This window comes from Lynx rufus, unplaced genomic scaffold (assembly GCF_022079265.1).
Source record: "Lynx rufus isolate CCGP_SWC_20201006 ecotype Redwood Valley unplaced genomic scaffold, mLynRuf1.p SCAF_3, whole genome shotgun sequence".
Taxonomy (NCBI): Eukaryota; Metazoa; Chordata; class Mammalia; order Carnivora; family Felidae; genus Lynx; species Lynx rufus.
In genome coordinates this window covers 102,421,343-102,448,922 of record NW_025814845.1, presented here as the reverse complement: position 1 = coordinate 102,448,922, position 27,580 = coordinate 102,421,343, and the positions used below count along the sequence as shown (strand labels likewise).

At 36.5% G+C, this 27,580-nt stretch overlaps 1 long non-coding RNA gene across 1 annotated transcript in view; it reads left to right on the top strand.

The window, feature by feature from the left end:
* The window catches only part of LOC124520721 (uncharacterized), a 57,208-nt gene extending 47,671 nt beyond the window's left edge, over positions 1-9,537 (top strand). Inside the window, exons 3-5 of the long non-coding RNA XR_006964386.1 lie at positions 7,227-7,305; positions 8,050-8,271; positions 9,245-9,537. This is a non-coding gene — a long non-coding RNA (uncharacterized LOC124520721). The remainder of the gene's footprint in view (positions 1-7,226; positions 7,306-8,049; positions 8,272-9,244) is intronic.
* The last annotated feature ends 18,043 nt before the right edge of the window (positions 9,538-27,580 follow it).

The window sequence follows — 27,580 nt, the reverse complement described above, 5'->3', positions numbered from 1 at the left end:
TCCTTCTCTATGCACTCTCTATTCTGACTGCAATTTATTTGGTGGTTTAAAATTTTAAATTCCTCTTGCTTGGCCTCTTGTTTTAGCTTCCTTATTGATCCTTCCAATGGCCAAAAGCAGTTTGTCCCTCCTCTCAATTTCTTCCATACATTTAAGATATTTATTACTGGTGTTAGGTAGCACAGCTCCAATGTACATTTTATAATGGTTCTCTAAATTGTATGCTTGTTGAAGTAGAAGGTTTATCATGCTATCCTTTTTATTTCTCATGGCATTTAATGTATATTTCATTATTATGAAAATAATTGGCTAGTAAATATATGTGAGTGAACACCAATACCACAGTACACTTTAAAAAAAAATTAAGTTTATTTATTTTGAGAGAGAGAGAGAGAGAGAGAGAGAGAGAATGAGTGGGTGAAGAGCAAAGAGAGAGGAAGAGAGAATCCCAAGCAGGCTCTGCACTGTCAGTACAGAGCCCGATGTGGGGCTTGATCCCACAAATGGTGAGATCATGACCTGAGCTGAAATCAAGACTCCAATTGAGTCACCCAGGTGCCCCCAGAGTAAACTTCTTAAAGCACAACTCTTTTCTAGTCACTTCCCTACAATTAAAACCTTTAATGATTTCTCACTGCATACTGAATTAAGCTTAAACTCTTCAACTGAGAATTTAATCTATCACTTACTTCCTACCCATAACGTAGGCCACAACCTTTTACCAAGGTTATACCTCTTTCCCTTCTTGCTTACATATTCTGTACTCCAACCATTCTAAGGGAGGGAAAACTTTACCCATCTTAGGGTTTTAGCTGGGCTCTTTAACAAAAAGTAAGATTGACAAGAGAAAAACAGTTTATTAATATATGCTATGCAAATCACAGGAGAAATCTTGACAAAAGTAACTCAGCATGGTGGTCAGAATTCCAGCTTATACAGCATCTTAAAAAAAAAAAAACATACTTGTAGAAAATGACAGCAGAAAAGAAGAAAAGAAAGCAGAAAAGAAAGTTTCATGCTTCCAAGAGGAGCAAATTGTGGGAGGGGAGTAATGGAGTAAAGTTTGTTTGCATATTCCTCTGGTACCTCTGTGCTGCTAAGAGTTTGTCTCCAGTAAAAAGAAAAACTATATTCTGCTTTTAGGCAGGAAAGGGGAGGGTAGAGAGAGCTTTCCCTGCCTTTTTTCCTTCTTATTGTCTTCAGCTCAAAATGATTTTTGTGTCAGAGGCATATTTTCCTTCACTGAGTCCACTTCACCAATCATAATCCTCATTTTATTCAGGCTGTTCCCTCAAAAACATTCCAGCTTTGTTTCTGCCTGTTAAAATCCTATCTACTGTTCACGACCTATCTTCAAGAGTTCAGCATGTTGGAAATAATGTTGAAGCAAGTAAGAATCAGAAGAAAAATGAAGATAAAGAGACAGGGGACTGTTTCCTGTGGATTTCTCTGTTACCAAATCCCTGCATGAACTATGTGTCCTATCCAAAATTCCTGTCACTGTTCTGCTCCCTGCTGTGGACCCACGACTAGTATTAGGCATAGGTTATGTTTAAAATAGTCTACTCTAGTCAAAATGCCCTAGTCATTATGATAGCATTTGGATCTAGTTTCCTCCAACGTAGAGTTGTTTCCAGTTTTGCAGGGGAGATTGGCAAGTACATAACAGAAATAGTATGTGGCACTGAACAAATAAATCAGGGTTGGAAGAATAGGATAAGCAAGTGGAAAATCTTTTTCTCATAATATTTTGGTCCACTTCCATCCCCAAATAATTTCTTGGTTTTCTTTTTTTTTTTTTAATGTTTATTTATTTTTGAGACAGAGGGAGACAGAGCACAAGTGGGGGAGGGGCAGACAGAGAGGGAGACACAGAATCTGAAGCAGGCTGCAGGCTCTGAGCTGTCAGCTCAGAGCCTGATGTGGGGCTTGAACCCACAAACCGTGAGATCATGACCTGAGCTGAAGTCAGACACTTAACCGACTGAACCACCCAGGCACCCCTCTTGGTTTTCTTTACTACCATTAATATTTTTAGTCACTGGGATGTGGGCAACAGCTTGAATCATTCTTATTAATGTTAACCTCATAAATAAAATTTTTTAAATTTATTTTTTATTTATTATTTAAGTATATTGAAGGTTATAAGTAAATTTTTACATAAATATAAACAGCATCACCTGCTCCCAGGTTGAAAGAGAGAAACCTAGCACATTGTCTAATCATCACAGATATTGGTCTCATTGGATGCAGTCTTAGAGTCTACCAGAAGCCCTTTACTGCATTACTAAGGCTGTACAAAGCCAGTTGCACAGATGTAGCTCTTGTTGTTCAGATGCTTACAAACTGGAACTTTAATTCACAGTGCCACTCTTAGGATCTGCCAAGATCAAAAGTTTTGCGTGCCTCTTCTCTACTCAGGAAACCATTAATTAACACCTCTTCACAAACAAAGTTCACTCTGACTTTCCTTCTGCTCATTCTTTTGTCTTAAGATCCTCCTGACATAAACAGGTAGGATCAAAAGCCGCACCAGTTACTTATCTTCCATAACCACCCTTAAGTCTGCCCTGGTATTTATGTCTCTGCCTACCAGACAAGAGTTTCCTTTCCACTTCGCCCAAGAGTATATTCTATTGTGTATTAGAGCTATGAGGATGCAAGCTGACACTCTGGGTAGGATGCTAAACAATGCCAGGGAAATACTAAAAAGCATCCTATTGAGAAAATCATCCACTTACTGAAGATTAGAGCCACATAGGCAAGCCAAACGTGCCCAAGTAGGAAGGAGATACATAAAAAAAGGGAGGTCAGAGGGTGGAGGGGTAAGTGATTAAAGGAAATAAGTAAATAGAAATCAAGTGACTCAGAGCCAGTGAATTACCTAAAGGCAATGAAAATAAAACAGCACACATGGAATCTGGTGATTACGTAAAACTTGGAAAGTTATGTGTAAGTCTAGAACTTCTTCAATTCAAATCCTATTCAATTCTTCTGAAAATAATCTCATTTATTTTCAAATCTTTGACTTTGAGCATAGCTGGCTCCTCTTCATTCATTTATAGAACAGACATTCATATGAACACTGCACTTTCCTATGATGACTAATCTAAGAAAAGTAAAAGGGGCCACTGGCTTAGCAATGGCTGCCAGATGGCAGCTGGGACACCAACACCCCCAGGCATCACAAGGAAGTAAAAAGAATAGTTTACTGCAGGTGATAACACCACTTAAAGCAATGCAAATCATGACTAACAGATTCGAGGAAAGTGTGGATGTTTGTTTAGCACTAACTGAGACCTAAATAAAATCAACTCTGAGTCATCAGGGGAAATTAATGACATTTAAATCCATTCTTCTAAAACAGGAGTAAGACATTCCCAGATTGCAGCTAGGGCTTTTGTGCCCCAGAAAAATTAGCTTGTAATCCTCTGACAAGGCTGTGAATAACTCAAATGAATATAGTCTTAGTTCAATTTGGAATTAAATTACCATATACAGTGCTGCTGGCATCTGTGCTATCCTGGCCTTTAGACAAGTGCCTTATTTCATTTACTCTAACTGTCTATCTGTCTATCTGTCTGTCTATCTATCTATCTATCTATCTAGTGTTTATTTAATGGATATAGCATGTTTCCTTGTTTCTGGATATGGTTTAGATTCTACTGATAATATGGTCTTGTATGTAACCTGAAAGATAAAACATAGAGCCCAATTTTTCTTTGCCAGAGGTGAAAGCCACAAAGGCTCTGACAGATAGGAGTTCTTACAAGGGCGGTCTGAATCCATTTCAATCACCCACTTTGGGGGTGTGGGGGCAGTTGAGACACTAATAGTCATTTTTTGCATTTTCCTGACCTCTAGTGGCAGTAACTTCACTATTTTCTGGATCACAGTTGCATCTGTGACTGAAAGCCAGTAATAGGTGCCTCACACTTGGCTTCCCTAGTCCTCGTAACCATTATATATGCACCTAACTCCCTGCATTAAGTCCATTTCATTTAAAATACTTGGAAAGTTAGTTCTAAATGAACCAGCCTCCTACCCCACCTCAATGCTTAAAATCTTAGAGCATTTTTTCACAATGCGTATAAATAACACACATTTTACTTATCCGTTCATCAGTTGATGAGTATCTGAATTGTTTTCTTTTTTGAGCTGTTATGAATAACGGTTCTATAAACATCCATGCACAATTATAGTTCTATAAATATACATGGCTTGTTTTCAGTTCTCTTGGATACATACCTCAGAGTGGAATTACTAAGTCATATGGTAACTGTATGTTTAATCATTTAAGCAATATCCAGACTATTTTTCCAAGGCACCTGCACCATTTTATAGTCCCACTATCAGTGAGCAAAGGGTCCAATTTTTCCACATTCTTGCCAACACTTCTTATTCTCTGTATTTTTTACTATAGCCACCTTAATGGATCTGAAAGTATATCATAGTGATATTCTGATTTGCATTCTTTATAGCTAATAATATTGAACTTCATTTTATGAACATTTTAATCATAGTATGCCTTCTTGCTCCTTTTTTATTTATCTTTCTTATTAGATTAATTACCTTTATTACTGGCTTGTGAAAGTGCTTTATTTATAGATACAAGTCCCTTATCAGATAGACACTTTCCAAAAATTTTCTTCCATTCTGGGCATTGTCTTTTCACTTTCTTGATGTTGTCTTCTGAAGAACAAAGCCTTTTAAAAATTATCTTGATGATTTCTGCCCATTTCTTCACTGGATTATTTGTTTTTTGGGTGTGGAGTTTGGTGAGCTCTTTATAGATTTTGGATACTAGCCCTTTGTCCAATATTTCATTTGCAAATACCTTTTCCCATTCCGTTGGTTGCCTTTTAGTTTTGTTGATTGTTTCCTTTGCAGTGCAGAAGCTTTTTATTTTCATGAGGTCCCAATAGCTCATTTTTGCTTTTAATTCCCTTGCCTTTGGGGATGTGTCAAGTAAGAAATTACTGCAGCTGAGGTCAGAGAGGTTTTTTCTTGCTTTCTCCTCTAGACACTTCTCTAAAGAAGACATCCAGATGGCCAACAGGCACATGAAAAGATGCTCAACATCGCTCTTCATCAGGGAAATACAAATCAAAACCACACTCAGATACCATCTCACGCCAGTCAGAGCGGCCAAAATGAACAAATCAGGAGACTATAGATGCTGGAGAGGATGTGGAGAAACGGGAACCCTCTTGCACTGTTGGTGGGAATGCAAATTGGTGCAGCCACTCTGGAAAACAGCATGGAGGTTCCTCAGAAAATTAAAAAAAGATCTACCCTATGAACCAGCAATAGCACTGCTAGGAATTTACCCAAGGGATACAGGAGTGCTGATGCATAGGGGCACTTGTATCCCAATGTTTTATAGCAGCACTTTCAACAGTAGCCAAATTATGGAAAGAGTCTAAATGTCCATCAACTGATGAATGGATAAAGACATTGTGGTTTATATACACAATGGAATACTACTTGGCAATGAGAAAGAATGAAATATGGCCTTTTGTAGCAATGTGGATGGAACTGGAAAGTGTTATGCTAAGTGAAATAAGTCATACAGAGAAAGACAGATACCATATGTTTTCACTCTTCTGTGGATCCTGAGAAACTTAACAGAAGACCATGGGGGAGGGGAAGGAAAAAAAAAAAAAGGTTAGAGAGGGAGGGAGCCAAAACATAAGAGACTCCTAAAAACTGAGAACAAACTGAGGGTTGATGGGGGGGGGGGTGGGAGGGAAGGGAGGATGGGTGATGGGTACTGAGGAGGGCACCTGTTGGGATGAGCACTGGGTGTTGTATGGAAACCAACTTGACAATAAATTTCATATTTAAAAATAAATAAACAAATAAATAAATAAATAAATAAAATATTAAAAATAAAATTAAAAAATTATTTTGATGATATCTTTTTTATTGTTTCTTGTGTTGCTTGTTCTTTTATTGTCTTATCTAAGAAACTGTCTAATCTAGAACTACGGAAATTTATGCCTACATTTTCTACTAAGGGTTTTATACATTTAGGCTTTTGATCCATTTTGAAGCTATTTTTGTTGTTTTGTTTTGTAGATGGTGTGAGGTAGAGGTTCAAGCATCATTCCTTCACTAATGGATATCTACTTTCCAATATCATTTGTTGAAAAAGCATTCTTTTTCCATTTATTTGTCTGGATACTCCTATAGAAATTCAACAGACTATTAAGTGTGTGGGTTTCCTTCTGGATATCAATTCTTTCCTGTTTTTGTTGACTATATATTCTAGTGACCTTTCTAACCTCATTATATCTAATAATTTTTAAATATATTCCTTTGGACTTTTTAAAATGCAAGATCATATTACTTGCAAGTAAGGAAAGTTTTTTTTTCTAATCTGGATGCCTTTTATTTCATTTTTATGCTGAACTGCCCTGACTAGAACTACTAATACATTGAGGTATAGATGTTGTGAGAGACACTTAGAGAAAAAACAGTCAGTCTTTCATCATTTCGTTTGAAATTAACTCCTGTGGGTCTTTGTGAATTCAGTTTATCAGGTGAGAAAGTTCCCTTATGGCATAATAGCCTGTTTATTTTTTTCATGAAGGATGCTTAATTTTTCAAGTGTTTTTTTGTGTTTCCTGATATTGTCATGTGATTTTTGTCTTTTATTCTATTGATGTGGTGTATCACATTAATTGATGTTCAAGATGTTAAACCAATCTATCAGAGAAAAACTCATTTGGTCATGGTGTACTATACTATCTACCTGTATTAATATTTCTGGATTTTGTTGAGGATTTTGATATCAATATTTGTAAGAGATAGTGGTCTTCAATTTTCTTGTGATGGCATTATGTGGCTTTGGTATCAAGGTAATACTGACCAACTAATGCATTTAGTTGGGAACTAACTGTTCCCTATTCCTCTATTTTTGGAAGAGTTTGTAAAGAATTGGTTAGCTTATTTTATAATTGAACTACCTTCTAATAATTAACTTCTCTAACCAATTCAGAAGTTATTTGGTTGTATAGAATGAGGTAGCAAAATAAACTGATTTTTTTTTTTAATTAACATTTTACCAAGATTTTGTTTACACTAACATGGAACCAACTGGACCAGTATTTATGGAATCATGTTCTTAAATCACTGAATTGGAAAGTTATTCTTTAATAATATTAAATTCATAGATTCATCAATTAAAAATTGCTGTTATTCCTACTTTATTATTTGTCTAGATTATCTACATTTTGGAGTCATTCCATAAAGAATGAAGTCCATAGACTTCCTGGATGCCATAGTAATACTGCTTTAGAGGTAAAGTCTGTAATATTGTGATTCTCAATCTTCTTTAGCTCTGTAATTAAGAGAATTCTATCTTGTATCCTACTGCATAACTGCTCAAGGAGTTTTTCAGTCTTGTACTCCTGCATCTTTATCTTTGTGGATAGCACATTTGACTTCTATTCTATTCTATTCTATTCTATTCTATTCTATTCTATTTTATTCTATGGGGCAAATAATGGACAATACATTCCTCAAAACCCATAGAACTATGCAACACAGAGTGAATTCTAATGTAAACTATGGATGTCAGTTAATAACAATGTATCAACATTGGTTCGCAAATTGTAACAAATGTACTACATTAGTTGACCAGGATGTCAGTAATACTTTGTAATGGAGGAAGGGGGTATTTGGGACCTTTCTATTCTTTCTATTCAATTTTTCTCTCAACCTAAAGATTCTCTTTAAAGAATATATATTGACTTAAAATAAATGAATGATATGTGAAGACATTCTAAAGAGCTATATGAATGATAGTTGTTTTTAAAATTAGGTATAGGGATGCTTTGCAGATTATGGAGTTTCACACTATGGTTCATTATTAGTGAATTCTTTCCTTTACTGTTTCGCCAAAGATGCTCTGCAGATACACCAGTCCCTTGTGACCTATTTTTCTAAATTATCACGTCTCTGCTCTATAATGTGTAAATGGTAACAACTGTGACAATGTCATGTCTATTCCCGTGTGACTTAGTTGGTTATTTCCTTTTACAGAGTCTGAGTGCTGATAAAACCTTGAAGATTCTACATCCAAGACAGCAACATCACTTCCCTCTGTAAATTGTTGCTTCCCAATAAATCATAACAAAGAAAAACAAACTTCATCTAATTCCCAGGACAAGCACAAACTGAAATAATATGAATATACATCAAAGTTAACAGAATTAAATAATCATAATCTAATGAACAGTGGAATGTTCTTCTGCTATCAAGATGGTATGAACATTTAATGACATGGAAAACACTTTCAGTATGCTCAATGGAAAGATAAAAATCGATAGACATAAATATAGATATGAAAGGAGATACATCCAAAATAAATATTCTGAGGGCGTCTGGCTGGCCCAGTCAGTTAGGTATCTGAGGCATCTTACTTTGGCTCAGGTCATGATCTTGTGGTTCATGGATTCAAGCCCTGTGTCAGGCTCTGTGCTGACAGCTCAGAGCCCGGAGCTTGCTTGGGATTCTGTGTCTCCCTCTCTCTCTGGCCCCCACGCCATTTGTGCACTCTCTCTCTCTCTCAAAAGTAAATGTTTAATGTTTAATGTTTAATGTTTAAGTAAAACATTAAAAAAAGTTATTCTGTCCAGAATTGCCTTAAAGAATCAAGAAACATTTTAAATTTAAAAATTCCTACAGTTTGTCACCCTGGCATAAACTTCATTAAGTAGTCAATTAGAAAAAACAGCTCAACTGAAAATGTACACTCACAAGTCTGAGGTCCTATTTTTGTACACGGAAGTGGAAAACATGTAATTTTTTAAACTTTTTATTTTGATATAATTTTAGATGAGATACAAATAATTCTTATATACCCTACACCTAGATCCCCCTAATATGGACATCTTATGTAATGATGGCATGCTTATCAAAAGGAAGAAATTATTGGTAAAACACTATTTAAATAAACTACATATTTTATTTGGATTTCATTAGGTCCCCGCCCCCCCCCCATGTCCTTTTTCTGGTCCAGGATACCATATTGCACTTAGTTGCAATTTTTTTTTTAAATGTATTTCTTCTGTCTACTCCGGTCTTGACAGTACTATGTTTTCCTGGTTTTCATGACCTTGACACTTTTGAAGAACACTGTCCTGGCATTTTGTAATGTTTCTAAATTTAGGTTTGTGTGGTATTTCCTTATAATTAGACTGAGGGTATTTACTTGTTTGTTTCGTTTGTTTTTGAGGTTTGTTGTTTGTTGCAAGACTTCTACAGAGGAGAAGTGCCCTGCTCACTACATGATATCAAAGAGTATATGGAGTCAACATGACTTACTACTGGCAATGGTTAAGGTGATGCATTCAGGTTTCTCTACTATAAAGTTATTATTTTTCCTTTTCTGCACTCTATTCATTAGAAATTAGCAACTAAGTCCAGCCCATATTCAAAGGCAGGTGAATTAAATGCAGAATATATTTTAAAGCAATGTTTTAAAAACATCTATTTTCTTGGGGTGATTGTGTGGCTCAGTCAGTTGATTGTCGGACTCTTGATTTTGGTTCAGGTAATGATCCTGGGCCGTGGATTGAGCTCCACACTGGGGGTCTGTGCTGAGAGTGAAGCCTACTTAAGATTCTCTCTCTCTCTCTCTCTCTCTCTCTCTTCCTCCTTCTCTGCTCATTCTTTCTCTACAACAAAATTAAAAAAAATAAAATATTTATTTTCTGTATGGCTTCTTTTTTTTAATTTTTTTAACGTTTATTCATTTTTTGATAGAGACAGAACGTGAGTGAGGGAAGGGCAGAGAGAGAGGGAGACACAGAATCTGAAGCAGGCTCCAGGCTCTGAGCTATCAGCACAGAGCCCGATGCAGGGCTCGAACTCACGGACCATGAGATCATGACCTCGGCTGAAATCGGCCACTTAACCAACTGAGCCACCCAGGCGCCCCTCTCTATGGCTTCTGAATGGTGTCTCTCTTGGTTGACAATGTGTAGCATCCTCATTATATATGAATTTTTGCCTCTGAAGGCTGAGGCCTAGCCATGAGGGGCTCACAATATATTTCACACATGCCCTAATAGTTAAAGTTTGGTGCCATTTCTACAGCCATTTTTGCATGGTGTGATAATAGAGATAACAGAGAATGACTACCTTCTTACTTTTTTTTTTTTAAGAAAGTGAGAAAGAAAGAGAGAAAGTGTGAGCAGGGAGGGACAGAGAGAAAGGGAAAGAGAGAATTTCAAGCTGAACTGACAGTGCAGAGTCCGAAGTGGGGTTCAAATTCATGAACCATTAGGTCATGACCTGAACCAAAATCAAGAGTCAGACACTTAACCAACTGAGCCACTCAAATACCCCTCCTTTTAACTTTTATAAATAAAAATATTGGTTCATTCTGGGGACTGTAATATTAATGCTTCTATTTCTTTTTAACCTTTTGGTATTCATGAAATTTTCTTCAATATAAACGAGGGGCTTTCATAACAGCAAAAAGTGATGCTATGTAAAAACAAATGAAACAATGGGTTTATGCAAGGAATATATACTAATGGACGTGTAGCCTGAAGGTAGACTAGAGAAGAAACATCAATCTTAAACATTTTTTCTATGACTAAACATATGGACTGGTTTTGGTGGTGCTGGTTGTCTCATACTCTTTTCTCAACTTTTTACATTCCGTCCAGTTGTCCAGGTTTGCTCTCATTGCTGCCATTCATAGCAGGGTGAAGGATTAGTGGGTGCCAATTATAAAATAAAAAAAAATTTCCAAAGGAAATAAAACCTGTGAAGTGGATGGATCCTCAAATTATGCTGCTTTTTACTTAATAAATGTGTCTTGAGGTCAGTCTCTTTTCTTCATCCTGTTTTATGTCACAGAATTATTTCAGAGCATCACTGCCTACCACTTTGCAATAGTCTGGTGGCCTCTGTCATTACTTACCGCCCAGATAGGACAACTACACATTGTGGTCAGGTTGAACTGCCTATTATATGTCCTATGGTGTGTTGAACAGTAGGTCCTGCAAGAGATATGACTACATCCCAGAACCCATGAATGTAACATTATTTAGGAAAAAAGATTCTTTGCAAATGTAATTAAGGATCTTGAGATGACATAATCTTGGATTATCCAGGTAGTCCCTAAATCCAATGACAAAAATCTTTATAAGAGAAACACAGAAACATACAGAGAAGAGAAAAAGGCCATGCAAAGATGGAAGCAGAGACTGGAATTATGCAACCATGAGTAAACAATGCTTGGAGCTACCAGAAGCTAGAAGAAGCAAGGAAGGATTTTCTCTGAGACTTCAGAGGGAGTGTGCCCCTGCCAGCACCTTGATTTCAGACTTCTGGCCTGTAGAATTATGAAAAAAATAAATTCCTGCTATTTATTTATTTATTCATTTATTTATGTATTTATGTATTTATTTATTTATTTATTTATTTTTAAGTTTACTTATTTATTTTGAGAGAGAGAGAGTGTGTGTGACAGTTAGCAGGGGAGGGGCAGAGAGAGGATGAGATAGAATCCCAAACAGGCTCTGTGCTATCAGCATAAAGCTTAATGCAGGTCTTGAACTCACAAACTGTGAGATCATGACCTAAGCCAACACCAAGAGGCAGACCCTTAACTGACTTAGCCACACAGGCGCCAAAAATTCTTGTTGTTGTTAAGCCACAAGTTCATGAAAACTTGTTATAACAGTCCTAGAAAATTAATATACTTTCAAATTATAAGCTCTTGTTAGATCCCTATGATCTAAGACTGCTTTTCAAACTTGGGAACTCACAAACTCTAGGAATATTTCTATAGGCTCCTGAAGTCTAAGGACCCTATTTTGAGAAATGTATCAAATTCATGTCATCATTTGATTTTGAATTCATTGGGTATTTCCTATGTACCAGACACTGTGGTAGTCTTAGACAGTATATCAGAAACAAGACTGGTATAATCTCTACTCTTCTCAAATTCATATATTCATGGGCAGAATGAGTAATATAATTCTAGATGGTCATAGAGACTATAAATAAAGCATAGGCTGATGGGAAAGAATTTAAACAGAGTGCCAGACACTTCTAATTTCAAATGAGTGATCAAAATCTCTTTGAGGAGATGACTCTCAAACAAGAAATGGATTACATGAAGCAGCCACCCAAGCAAAGTGAGAGAATAGCATTCTAGATGGAGAGTGGTGTGAGATTACAAGAGAAACATATTTGGGGCTCTCCTGGGATTCTGGAGAGCCTTGTAGGCACCGAGGAAGAGTACAGACGTTAGTCTGGTACAAGGGGCCATCATCAGTGGGTTTTAAATGGAGAGTTATATGAGGTGATGCCCTTATAAAAAATAAAATAACTGACTGCTCTGTGGAAAATTGATGTAAACTCCTCAATGAAAGCATAAAGAAGGAAGTAGGAAAATGAATTGGTTTCTCAGAGATGAAAAAAAGAGTGGAAGTATAAAGAACTGGAAAAATCTTGGAGGTACAACTAATAGAACCTTTTGATGGGCTGGATGTAAAAACTTGGAAACGGGAAAAAACAGGCCTCACAAATCTGGATGAGCAATGTAGAAAAAGGGTATGGAAGAATAGATTTGAGAGGAAGGAAATTTAGAGTTCTGTTTTAGACATGTTAAGTTTGAAATACTATTAGACATTTAAGTAAAAATGACATGTTGACATTTGGACGAAAGTTCATTGAAGATGTAAGGACTACTGGGAGTCATTAGCATAGGGATGATGGTTAAAGACATGTGGCTGGAGTAACTGAACTTCAGAGAAGACAGACAAGAATAAGGAAGGAGAAGGGAAGAGAGGGAAGTAAAGAAGAGAAGAGGAGAAGGTGAGCCCTAGGGAATACTCACATTTAAATTCTTGCAGATGAGGAGACCCTTATTGTAAGAGAAAGTCTGGAGAATACAGTCTCCAAAGAGAAGAAAGCGTTTCACTATGGGGTGACTTTTCAACTCTACTGTCTGCTGTTGGAAGTCTGTATGAGGTGAAGAACAGAGTGTTAATTTGGTAATGAAAAGGTAATTGGTGATTTTCACAAAACAGTCATAGTAGAATTATGAGTGTGGAATTATGAGTATGGAAGTATGGAAGACCAATTAGAATATATTTACAATAGAATGAGAAGTGATAAAATGGAGACAGGAACTAGGTATTATCATTGGAGATTTTTTTTTTCTAGAATGTAAACAGAGGGAGTACAATATGTAGAGGGGTATAAAGGGCCATGGGTGGGATTTTATAAGATAAGAGACAAAACATCATAGTTGTGTACAGATGGAAATAAGTAAAATGAAAGGAAGAAATCAGTGAATGTAGACTCTGGGGAAAAAAGTTACTTGCAGTAGGGGAGTCCTTGGAGAGCAAGACAGGGTGATATTCCAGGCACACAGAAAGGATTTAGCCCATGAGAGAAGGAAAGGAAAGGAAAGGAAAGGAAAGGAAAGGAAAGGAAAGGAAAGGAAAGGAAAGGAAAGGAAAGGAAGGAAAGGGAAGGAAAAAGTCATAGGACAGAAATAGGTAGGCTGCTAGCAATTGTGTTAGCATTTTAAGTGGTGATTAAATGAGTCAAAATATCTTTTTGTTAATTTTAGGTAATTACATAAATGTAAAAAGTTATTTTTTTTTTCCTTTGGATGCTGGTGATTTCTCTCTCTCTCCCTTTTTTCCCCTCAGTTTACACACAGTGTAGTCTTGGCTTCAGGAGTAGAATCCAGTGATTCATCACTTACATATAACACCCAGTGCTCATCCCAACAAATGCCCTCCTTAATACCCATCACCAATTTAACCTACTCCATCAACCCTCAGTTTGTTCTCTATATTTACGAGTCTCATGTTTTGCCTCCCTCTCTGTTTTTATCTTATTTTTCCTTCCCTTCCCCTCTGTTAATCTGTTAAATTTCTCAAATCCCACATATGAGTGAAATCATATGTCTTTCTCTGGACTGACTTATTTTGCTTAGCATAGTACCCTCCAGTTCCATGCACGTTGTTGCATGCAAATGGCAAGATATCATTCTTTTTCATCGCCAAATAGTATTCTATTGTATGTATTTACCATATCTTCTTAATCCATCCATCAGTAGATGGACATTTCATCTCTTGCCATAATTTGGCTATTGTTGCTATAGCACCAGAATTCTTCACAGAGTTAGAACAAACAATCCTAAAATTTGTATGGAACCACAAAAGACCCCAAATAACCAAAGTAATGTTGAAAAAGAAAACCAAAGCTGGAGGCATCACAATCCTGGACTTTAACCTGTATTACAAAGCTGTAATTATCAAGACTGTATGGTATTGGCACAAAAACAAACACAGAACAATAGAATAGAATAGAGAACCCAGAAATGGACTCACAAATTTATGGCCAACTAATCTTTGACATAGCAGGAAAGAGTATCCAATTAATAAAACAAACAAACAAACAAACAAACAAACAAACAAACAGTCTCTTCAGCAAATGGTGCTGGGAGAACTGAATAGCCACATGCAGAAGAATGAACCTGGACCACTTTTTTACACCATACACAAAAATAAATTCAAAGTGGATGAAAGACCTAAATGTGAGCCCGGAAACCCATCAAAATCCTACAGGAGCAAACAGGCAGCAGCAACTTTGACCTTGACCTTGGTCACAGCAACTTCTTACTTGACATGTCTCCAGAGATAAGGGAAATAAAAGCAAAAATGAACTACTGGGACCTCATCAAGATAAAAAGCTTCTACAGAGCAAAACAAAAAACAAAACTAAAAGGTAAATGATGGAATAGGAAAAGATCTTTGCAAATGACACATCAAATAAAGGGTTAGTGTCCAAAATCTATTAAGAACTTACCAAACTCAACCCCCCCCCAAAAAAAATAATCTGGTAAAGAAACGAGAAGACATGAATAGACACTTTTCCAATGTAAAAAGTTAATTTTTAAAAACCTCTTTACAATCTGAACACCTGAGAATGTATCAGCAGACTTAGTTTGATATATACTAGCCTACAAAATGAAGCCCAAATTTTAATCTTAACTCCTTTGAACACATGAGGATAATTTGCTAACTATGTGTATACATCATCTTTTTTTTGGCTTTAGAAGGAAAGTCTGCCTCATTAAAAAGCTTTTGTCAACACTGTAATATTCTTCAGCTAAAGTCTAAACTGTAAGAGGTTTTACTTGGAGTATGCACCTCTTTAACCTTGTTTTGTTTTGTTTTGTTTTGCTTTGTTTTGTTTTTTTTCATAAAACTTTTGTTTAGGGTCTCAAATTCTGCCCCAGATTTTTGGTCAAGTTGTTTCCATTAAAAGATACTGATTTTAAAAACTAGTAACTTAAAACTGCCACACAGACCGCATACAAATGGTCCACTAAACATTCTCCTTCCCTTCCGATGACTTTCGGATGGCACTGTTATCATTAACCAGTCTTACACTATTCAACTTAAATGGCTAAATTGACACAAACAGTTCTGAGACCATTTTCCCACTACTGACTAAGACTGGGGTGGCAGGCATTGGGGACAATATTCATTTAGCCGTCTGAGCTTTCTGGGCAGACTTGGTGACCTTGCCAGCTCCAGCTGCCTTCTTATCTTCTGCTTTAATGACAGCCATGGCAACAGTCTGTCTCATGTCACAAACAGCAAAACAGCCCAGAAGAGGAGAGTCCAAAGGGACAATGGGAGTTAACAGTTTCACATTACAGATTTTTTTCTCCGTTTATACCAACTCTAGCAGGTTGTTAGTAATTCGGCCTATTGTTTCATCATTCATAATTCGGAACTATCCTATATTGGTCTAAACAAGATTTAGTTTTCCCACACCTGGCTGAATGAACCTTTTGTCTACATGGAATGCTATGTTAGGGTCACCATTCTCTTCTCATTCTCAGCACAGTGACTCAGTTCATCAAATGTCAAAAGGTTGCTGGGAAATTGAAGACATATAAATATATACTATCATAGAAATCATATTTTCTACTTTCTACACATAATATGATAATAATGTAATTCAGAAGAAAGAGAGCACATTTTTAGCTTACAAAGGGTCTGAACCAAAGTTCACTGAAGAGGTGAAATCCTATCTGAGCAGAACAATAAAGGACATTAGCCACCCTTGGTAAAGACTGAGGTAAAGAACCAGCCAAAGAGAGAAACTAGCATGATTAAAAGAATATATACCATCCCTGAGTTTGACAGCAGCATAGGGTTAATGAAAGCAGGGGAAGAGTATAAAATTAATTTGTAAATGTAAATTCTGACCTGGTTAGGAGATGACCTGGCTTTGAAAGATTGTCAAAACTTGACCACATAAATCTGAAATTAATAGATAACCACTTACATTTTTTAAGACAGGAGGTGGGAGGTGTAACATGATAAGACCTGTGCTTTTGAAAGATAGATGAGGGAGCTGCGTGTCTGGAGACAAAGCTGAAAGGCTGTGAGTAGTAATTGCTGTCAACCTTGCTCCGGAAGCGCAGGTTAAACTAGACACGTGTCCATGGCCAATGTCTCTTCTGTTTCCATCAGGTTTCTTCTAAAATTAAACAATTTAAACAAATTTAAAAAGTCACAAATAAAACAAGTTCAGAAATTTTATTGACTCCTTAAAATTCCACAAATAGGGAGAGCGATGACCTTACTTTTTGCAGAGACTTTCCCCAAACCTTGCCAAAGTGGAAAGCTTCAAAATATTCTAATTACTTGATAAAAGCACAAAATTTGCTACTCAGAAAAGGGTCAGTATTTTACAGCTAGGATAGATTCTAATAACATCAGCTAAATAGCTTACAGTGGCCAAAACACTGTTTTGAATGCTTTTAACCTATCTGACTTATTTTAATAGAAAAGATGACCATTTTATTTCTTTACTTATTAATTCATTAGGATACTTATCCATTTAAGTTTTTATTGTGTTGCTTGTCTTTTCTTCTAAATGACCTTAGTTATATCTCCATGTCTATATTTATCTGCCTAAAATGAACATGGCAATATAGGACAGCATAAGGCTTACTTAAGGGACATTATAAAGATGGGGACAGACTTATCAGAATGTAGAATGTAACATGGTACACAACTCTACCTAACTTTCCCTATTCAAGAGATTCTTCATTCTCGTAAGAATCTATTTAAAGTAAATACGGGCACTTTTCTTACTTTTTTTTTTTTTTAAGAGAGGGTATTGTTTGATTTCACACATGTAATTAAAAATTGATTAGAGGGGGCATGTGGGTAGGCTCAGTAGGTTAAGCATCCGACTTCGGCTCAGGTCATGATCTTGCTGTTCCCGAGTTCAAGCCTCACGTCAGGCTCTGTGCTCTCAGCTCAGAGCCTGAAGCCCATTTCAGTGTCTCCCTCTCTCTCTGCCCCTCCCCCACTCACCCTCTGTCTCTCTCTCTCTCTCAAAAATAAATAAAAATTTTAAAAAATGTTAAAAAGTTGATTAGAGGAAATAAAATGGGACTTATGCTGTATTATATATGATTTAAAATGATTACATCAACATTGTCAATGCATCATGATTACAAATAAATATTTAAAAATATAAAGTATAATGTAAAGTTAAGTTTAATTTAAAATTTTTACTAAATTTGGTTCATCTTTAATCATAAGTGATAATCCCAGTATAATCCAAGGTACTCATTGTTTATTGTTTTCTACACTTAGAAGGAATGAAAGAAAATTTTCTACATTTCATAGTAACTAGCTCAGTTTTTTAGGAAACCAGGAGAGAAAATAAATGTAATTTAGCTATTAGGATTTCAGAAAAAAATAGACATTAAGGCAAAATACATTTTTAGGGTCACTATATAAAAGATCAGTGTGTAAATGCACCCAAAGATATGACAATTATGATTGCATTTGTCTCTAATAAGCTAGCCTTGAATTATATAAATCAAAAAATGTATAGATTTCTGACAAGTTTAGGTAAATCTAATATAGAGGGAGAGTTCAATATCTTTCTATTAATCACTGAAGAGGCAAATAGAAACTCCCTCCAAAATTAAAGGTATTATTTGAATAGTAAAAATGATGCGTTTATTCTGATGGAGATACACAGGTTTCTGTGCTCTCAAATTAGAGTAACCACATTTTTTTGAGTGCATAGAGGCACATTTACAAAATTTATCATTTCACTCAGCTACGGATAAGGTAACAATAAATATCAAAGTGTAGATATCATATAGATCATGTTCTTTCAGGATAATACACTTCAGTTAAAAATGTAAAAGAAACAACAATAACACAAGATGAATAAATATTTTCATATATTTGAAAATTTAAAAAAACTCATCTAAACACTTATAGCGAAAGAAGTTGACATGATGCAAATTTAAAATAACTTAGAACTAACTAAAAAATAATCACACTGTACATCAAAATGCAGAAACAATGTTTAGAAAGAAATACATAGCCTTAAATCTTAAACTAGAAAAGAAAAACAGTTGGAAAAGAATGAACTTACTTATAAAAGGAACGCCAAATAAATCCCAAATTAGAAAGAACGATGGGAGCAGATCAGAGAACTAGAAACACTTGCACACATTTACCATGCGTTTCAAGGCAAGACTGTTCACAGCACTGTCTGTAATAACAACAGCTGCGAAGAGCACAAATGCTAATCAGGAGAAGAATATACACATATAGAAGTGCCTGGGTGGCTCAGTCAGTTAAGCATCTGAATGCTGATTTCAGCTCAGGTCACAATATCATGGTTCATAAGATCAAGGCCCATGTAGGGCTCTGTGCTGACGTGCAGAGCCTGCTTGGGATTCTCTCTCTCTCTCTCTCTCTCTCTCTCTCTCTCTGCCCCTTCCCTGCTTGCTCGCTCTCTCTCTCTCTCAAGATAAATAGATAAACTTAAAAAAAAAACAAAGAGAATACACACGTTATAGTCATATTGGAATATTAAACAACAGTAAAAATGAATGAAAAAAATCTACATGCAAGAAACCGTATATCTCCTGGTAGTTAACCTGTCACATAGGATGAGCTGGAGTAACCAAAAGAAAAGAAAAAAAGAAGTCCCGGAAGACGATTTGTAGTGTACTCTACGATAAAGCTCTAAAACAAGCATTGTACTTTTAAATTAAACTTTCTATTTTGAGATAATTGTAGATTCACATACAATTGCAAGAAACAATACAGAGAAATCTTGTGCACCCTTTATGCAGTTACTCCCAACGGTAATATCTTGCAAAACTATAGCATATTACCACAACCAGGATTTTAACATTGACTCAAACCACCAAACTTATTCAGATTTCCCAAGTTTACCTTGTATTTATTTTTGTGGGCATATTTAGTTCTATGCAACTCTATCATATGTGTAGGTCTGTGAATCGATTGCTCAGTTATATAGAGTAATTTTATCTTTTTTAAAATTGTTTTTTAATGTTTAATTTTGAGACAGAGAGAGAGAGAGCGAGCGCAGGAGTGGGGGAGGGGCAGAGAGGGACGGAGACACAGAATCCAAAGCAGGATCCAGGCTGCAAGCTGTCAGCACAGAGCCCAATGCGGGGCTCGAACCCATGAACTGCGAGATCATGACCTGAGTGGAAGTCGGCCGCTTAACCAACTGAGCCACCCAGGGGCCCCTAGAGTCATTCTATCCTAAGGATCCCTCAGGGTGCCCTTGTATAACCACGCTTCCCCAACATAATCCCTAACCTCTGGTAACTACTGACCTGTTCCACATTTCCATAGTTTTGTTATTTCAAGAATCTTATATAAATGAGATTTTACAGTATGTAACATTTGGGGACTGGCTTTTTTCTCTCATTACAACTCTGCTGATGCACTCAGGCCACCACCTGGATCAGTCATTTTTCCATTTTATTGCTGAGTAGTATTGCGTGGTATGGATGTACCACAGCTTGTTCCACTGCCCACCCACTGAAAGCCATCTGGGTGGTTTTTAGTTTTCAGCTATTATGAATAAAGCGGCCATTCTTCATGTACAGGGGTTTGTTTGTTTGTTTGAATGAATGTAAGTTTCCATTTCTCTGGGATAAATGCCAAAGTGTCCAATAACCGTGTTACATGTAATTACATGTTTAAATATTATGAGAAGATGTCGAACCGTTTTCCAAAGCCAGTGTACAATTCCACACTTGCACCACCAGTGTACGAGTGATCAGTTTCTCTGCATCCTTGTCAGTATTTGTCATTGTCACTATTTCTTGTTTTAGCCATTCTGATAGATGTGTAAAGAGATCTTACTGTGGTTTTAATTTGCATTTTCCTAATGGCTAATGATGTTGAAAACCTCTTCATATGCCAGATATTCTGTCCTATTTTTTTCTAAAAGTTTCATGATTGTATATTTTACACTTAATTTCTTTTACCCATTTTGAGGTCATTTTGTATAAGGTGTGAGGTTTAAGTCGTAGTTTATTTTTATTTGTTTGCTTATGGATGTACAAGTGCTTCCGCATCATTTGTTGAAAAAAGCCCAGGGATAATGTCAAAGATTGGGTTCTCTGGAAAACAGAATCTGAGAAGATTTCTGTGTAGAAAGTGAAGGAAGAGGAGAGATTGGACTGAGTAAAATACACTCTTATAAAAAGGCCTAAGCAGGCCTCACACTTGGACCAATGATGACAGTGTGTCATATATGAAAAATCAATACAAAAAGTCAAATATAACTTAGATAACGAACTTGTGATCATTCCTATGGACAAATATTAGCTTCAGAAGCTGAAATATTCCATTGCCAGATGAATTGTTCCTCTAATACACCCGGTCTGGGAGTCTGTTTCCTATGCCTCATGTTTCCTCTCACCTTAATATCAAATGAAAGGGTTTTCACCCATTCCAAAGATCTATTCACATCTTTGCTATTTATTAACTTGCTGTTCTTATCCTCTGAGAAACAACGAAGAAACATACAATATAATCAGATATGTGCCTCTCAGAAATTAATCAAACAAAGCAATGTATGATTTCAAAGCTTTAAACTTTAGTATTATTTTCTTGCTTTTTAAAAAGAGAAATCATGGGGCGCCTGGGTGGCTCAGTTGGTTAAGGGTCCAACTTCAGCTCAGGTCATTATCTCAAGGTCCGTAAGTTCAAGCCCAGCGTCGGGCTCTGTGCTGACAGCTTGGAGCCTGGAGTCTGCTTGTGATTCTGTGTCTCCCTGTCTCTCTGCTCCTCCCCAGCTTGCTCTCTCTCTCTCTCTCTCTCTCTCTTAAATTTAAATAAAAACATTTAGAAAAAATTAAAAAGAGGAATCATTATAACATTCTTACTTCTTAAACATGAATTCAGGAAAAATGTACGTGAGGCAATCATTGAAAATTTAAGTAACTGAGCCTCCCGCAGGCAATTTCCATTCCCAGTCTGATTCAGTGATTTCCATTTCCAGTCAACTTCACTAGAGCGTAAGCCTGTGAACTGTCATGTATTTGCTAACAGCAGTTCTCTTTCGGAAAAAAAATCATTTGTTCTCTCTGAAGTGTGACTCTTTAGGCAGAGGATGCTGTGAGTGTTTACTTTGTGGTGTTTGAAGTTTCTTCTTAGCTTGAATTTCCCTTTACTCAAACACAAGTATGTAGGACATCGGGTGAAGGGCAGGGAATGGTGAAGGAATAAAGGTCAGGTTTCTGTGCAGGCACAATTTTGATACAGAGCTCATATTCACTCGTTTCCAGTTCTATACCTAGACTTGTCCAGAAACCCATGTACTCTGTGCTCGAATTTCTGACTTTTCATTCTTTAAAGTCCTTTTATGATTTGCAGACATGCTGAGAGTGATTTGAATGTAAAAGAGGGTTCAGGGTTATTGTTTCTGCAGTTGCTTTGTTAGTCTGTAAAGCGTGTCTCCCTGAACTTTGATTGTAGTCAGGTTCTCCCCAAGCACACGCATGATGCTGTTTGCCATTCCACTACATGACATAGGATGGTAACAGCCAGAATTGTTCACAGCCTCCATCTTTAAAGTTACCCCAGTGCAAAAAAATATTGCAGTTGAGAGATTTACATAAATATTACATTTATAATAATGCAGGTTTGATTATTTCCCTTTAGAGGAAATATTTATTTCTAAATGCTACTACGTATTTTTTTATATACAAAATGGCTGGTCACAATTTTCTCCTCTGGTTTAGAGCTTAGAAGAGAAAATGAGGTTTTTGAATAGGGAATCTGGCATTTCTCATTAAATTCTCATTTCACTAAGTAATAGGTGTGATTATTGCCATTGTACAAATGAAGATAGGCTGTGAGATGCTAGGTTATTTGAGGGATAAAAGAGACTGATACGGTTGCTAGTTTGGAACTAATTTTCTGTCCCATTACACCTAAATTTTGCCAATTTTTTCTGAGTGACTCAGATTTTAACAGGTGTTCAAACAAACAAACATAACCATCACAGTTTGGTTGCATGATAAAATGTTTAGAAAATCTAGGGTAATCTATGTTGCTCAAATTTATTTATGGCAATACTTCTCAAAATTTTTAATTGTATCATACAATATGATATGAACCACCCACCCCCAAAAGATGTAGGATTTCCTTCTGTAACTTAAAACATTTCAAGGAAATGTCATTCAAAGATACAAAATTTTAGAAGGGTGTTGCCTCTAAAGTATATATGCCTCTCAATGAAGTGGTCTTTGAAAAAAAAAATCTAGCTCATTTTCAAAAGCAGGGAGTCCCAAAATTGCTTTTTCCACAAGGTATAAAGAAACATTTACTTTGGAGTGACTGCAAATATGTGCTGAGGGTTGCATGTATTTTGTTCTCAATATTTTCTTAAAACCACAGGAAGGGATTAGGTTTTATATATTCCTCATATCTCACATCTTTGAAGGAAGACAAAGGTATCAGGGTATGCTATGATTTATTCTCAAGGGAATTTCTATTTGCATTTTATAAGTATTTTTGTTTTGGTATATAGGATTCTCTATAGTATATATACCAAGAAGACTAGAAAAGACTTCAGAATATGGCAAGGTCTTTGATAAAAGAAAGACAAATTATCCCCCATAGTGCTTTCCATACTACTGGCCCAAATACATATTAATTGGACTTTGCCAATAATACCTTGCTTCTTTTCACCCTCCACACTTTCCACCCTCTACCACATACCTACACACAAACACCCAACATGCATATACTCACAGACAATCCTAATATGCAAAACAGAAGTAACATGTGGATAATGACAGTATGGATAGAGTGTTTTGAAATCTCTAGTCTTGAGCATTTTAAAGGAAGCTGCTACACATTTTAAAAAATCATTTTTATATACTTCATTCTACTTGATAAAATAATATTTATCAAATTTCTACCATGTTTTGGGATTTATAGCACAAATAAGGAGGACAAGCATGGAGAAGATAGATAATATCCCAGTAGATATGGGGCTTAGAGTCAAGTGTGGACACTGACCTGGAAAGTGAAGTGTGAAGTACATTAAGAAGGAAGAAGTTCTGCTTCAGATTCTGTGTCTCCCTGTCTCTCTGCCCCTCCCCTGCTCATGCTCTGTCTCTGTGAAAAAGAAATAAACGTTAAAAAATTAAAAAAAAAAAAAGAAGGAAGAGGTTCGGTGTACAAAGTCATTAGATTAAATCATGAGGAATTAAACTTGTCTAGTGATGAGAGGCTTCCTTAAAGAACTGAGTCTTACATGAGAGGATAAATAAGAATAGGGTAAGGATGAAGGAGTGATAGGATCCCATACAAATATATCCCCCTGCAAAAACAAAACAAAACAAAACAAAAAAACCCAATGAATTCTGTAAATAATGCTTGAAATCTGAAATAAAGTTAGAAGATATATAGCATAAAGATCAAAGATAAAATGACATGAGATAAGTTTGGAAGTATAAGGAATATAGTGTGGATAGTTGTGTAGGGATTTTGTATATTTTAAGACAACATGAAGCTACCTCATGATTTTAAGAATGGCAATGACAAGGTTGGATTTGTATTTTCACAAAGATTCCTCTGGTTTCTGGGCCAAGAATGAACGAATCAGAGAGGACAAGTATAGACATGGAGTGAATGATCAAAAACCTTCACAGAGGTAAGCAAGCCTTTGAACTTCATTAATGATGGTGTAAGAAGGAATATTACTAATATCCCAAACATATTTCTGAGATATGAAGAACAACTTGATGAATGATTAGATATGGACTATGAGGAAAAATGAAAAATCGATTACTTCCAGATATCAAGTTTGACTAGCTTGGAGGTGGTGGTCCTTTTTGCAGTGAAAAGGAACACTGGAACAGAAATATGCCGCTTTGAGATGATGAGTTTGTTTGGTTAATATGTTGACCTAAACATTAACCTATGTTTAACCAGAGCTTATTGAACTAATGAGAAAGTGTAGTGGTGACTGGGGCTCCCTCACCTCTTCCCAGTGGCACTATTCCCCAGCCCCTCATTTTACAGAGAGTGTTCAATTTAGGACTGTTGTGGCCATTTCGATCATCTTTGAAGCACTGTTCATTCTGAATCGGATTCTAATATTGAGTGTGATACACAAGCACACAACTGCTTGTCATTCATGAGTGCTGACATTCCCCCCAAAAGTATCAGGTAAAACCTGGTGTGTCTAAGCAAATATTTAAGAAAACTCATCACTCCTTGGGGCGCCTGGGTGGCTAAGTTGGTTAAGCTTACGACTTCAGCTCAGGTCATGATCTCACAGTTCGTGGGTTTGAGCCCCACGTTGGGCTCTGTGCTGACAGCTCAAAGCCTGGAGCCTGCTTCAGATTCTGTGTCTCCCTCTCTCTGCCCCTTCCTGCTCATGGCTCATTCTCTCTCTCTCTCTCTCTCTCTCAAAAATAAATAATTGTTAAAAAGAATTTAAAACAAAAACTCATCACTCCATTCCTCTCAACACAATATTACTTGATATACTGATAAACTTGATATCCTAAGTCTAAAACAATCAAACTGAGAATTTTTTTTTTCTGTTTTGCATTTTGGTTTTCTTCTTTTCTTAAAAATTGAATTTAGTATTATTTTCTTTCTGAAAACACCAGATAACTTAGCAGCCATAGGTACAGATTTAATTTCAATTGAAGTTCCAAGGTCACCAATCATGATAGTGATAAATATCTATAAACTGTTTCAAATAACTTGGGGTCCCTTGTTTTCATTTATAAATTCAAACTGAAGTATAGTGAATACAAACAGATTTGCTAAATTTGTCTATTTGGACTCTAATCTCATAATATGCCTCAAGATTAGATTTTAGTTCTTAGTAGTTTCACCAACATTTCCCTTTGGAAGTTAGGAAAGCAGTTACCTCCAAGACAAGACTGGAATTAGTGTGTAATTCTTGGAATAAGAAATGGCAATCACATCTCTGTAGGAGATCTAGCTCCTTATGTCAACTTCAGAGCTTTCTGCCTTATATCTAAAGCTTCTGTGGTTAACGAACAGTAGTTCTTTATACAAGGTCAACGAAACTCTGATTTGAAAGTTGCAGAGACTCATAGTGAAAAACTTAAAAGGAGAGTAAACAAAATGAATGGAAAGGATTTTTAGAGATTGATTAGCACTTATTTTTTGTCTTTTCTCTCCAAAGTTTAAGATATATTTACTTTATCAAATAAAAGATAGCAGTAGAAACACTAAGGGAAATCTAACATTAGAGGAAAGGCTTTGGAATAAAAGAAGACAAAAAGAAAAAAAAAAGCTTTTAAATAAATTCTATGGTTTTACTACCATACTATTATATTCCAGTCCATAAAGTATATGTCATGTTTGAAAAAAGTGTCAACTATTGGAGCATTTAATACACAATGTAAACTTGGCTTCACTCTGTCCTGGAACAGACTGCACTCGTATGGAGCCAAATTTCAGATCCAAGTACAACTGGAAAATTAGGACTTTAGTCTTGCAGCAAAGGCACACCATGAAGTCAGTTTAATTGCCTGCCATAGTTGCTGTTTCTGTAACCATGTCAACAAAACATAAACAATAGTAGATATAACTCTTTAGGGTGTTTAGCCCATCAAGCTACCAAAATTGTATGGAAAATTGTATGGAAAGGAAGTACTCTAGCAAAGGAACCCAGGGTGGAAGAAGAATCTCAGAGAAAGCAGCTATTTTCCGGCAGAGACTAACCGTTTGCTTAGATTTCTCATTCAGAAGGACCTTTGGAGTTCTACCATCCACTGACTTCATCTGTATGGAGTATTTAACCTTGGATGGTAGAGTGCTTTCTAAATTTCTTGCCCATTGCAAAGTAAGTTTCTTTTTTTTTTTTTTATATATGAAATTTATTGACAAATTGGTTTCCATACAACACCCAGTGCTCATCCCAAAACGTGCCCTCCTCAATACCCATCACCCACCCTCCCCTCCCTCCCACCCCCCATCAACCCTCAGTTTGTTCTCAGTTTTTAACAGTCTCTTATGCTTTGGCTCTCTCCCACTCTAACCTCTTTTTTTTTTTTTTTCCCTTCCCCTCCCCCATGGGTTCCTGTTAAGTTTCTCAGGATCCACATAAGAGTGAAACCATATGGTATCTGTCTTTCTCTGTATGGCTTATTTCACTTAGCATCACACTCTCCAGTTCCATCCACGTTGCTACAAAAGGCCATATTTCATTTTTTCTCATTGCCACGTAGTATTCCAATGTGTATATATACCACAATTTCTTTATCCATTCATCAGTTGATGGACATTTAGGCTCTTTCCATAATTTGGCTATTGTTGAGAGTGCTGCTATGAACATTGGGGTACAAGTGCCCCTATGCATCAGTACTCCTGTATCCCTTGGGTAAATTCCTAGCAGTGCTATTGCTGGGTCATAGGGTAGGTCTATTTTTAATTTTCTGAGGAACCTCCACACTGCTTTCCAGAGCGGCTGCACCAATTTGCATTCCCACCAACAGTGCAAGAGGGTACCCGTTTCTCCACATCCTCTCCAGCATCTATAGTCTCCTGATTTGTTCATTTTGGCCACTCTGACTGGCGTGAGGTGATACCTGAGTGTGGTTTTGATTTGTATTTCCCTGATAAGGAGCGATGCTGAACATCTTTTCATGTGCCTGTTGGCCATCCGGATGTCTTCTTTAGAGAAGTGTCTATTCATGTTTTCTGCCCATTTCTTCACTGGGTTATTTGTTTTTCGGGTGTGGAGTTTGGTGAGCTCTTTATAGATTTTAGATACTAGCCCTTTGTCCGATATGTCATTTGCAAATATCTTTTCCCATTCCGTTGGTTGCCTTTTAGTTTTGTTGGTTGTTTCCTTTGCTGTGCAGAAGCTTTTTATCTTCATAAGGTCCCAGTAATTCACTTTTGCTTTTAATTCCCTTGCCTTTGGGGATGTGTCGAGTAAGAGATTGCTACGGCTGAGGTCAGAGAGGTCTTTTCCTGCTTTCTCCTCTAAGGTTCTGATGGTTTCCTGTCTCACATTTAGGTCCTTTATCCATTTTGAGTTTATTTTTGTAAATGGTGTGAGAAAGTGGTCTAGTTTCAACCTTCTGCATGTTGCTGTCCAGTTCTCCCAGCACCATTTGTTAAAGAGGCTGTCTTTTTTCCATTGGATGTTCTTTCCTGCTTTGTCAAAGATGAGTTGGCCATACGTTTGTGGGTCTAGTTCT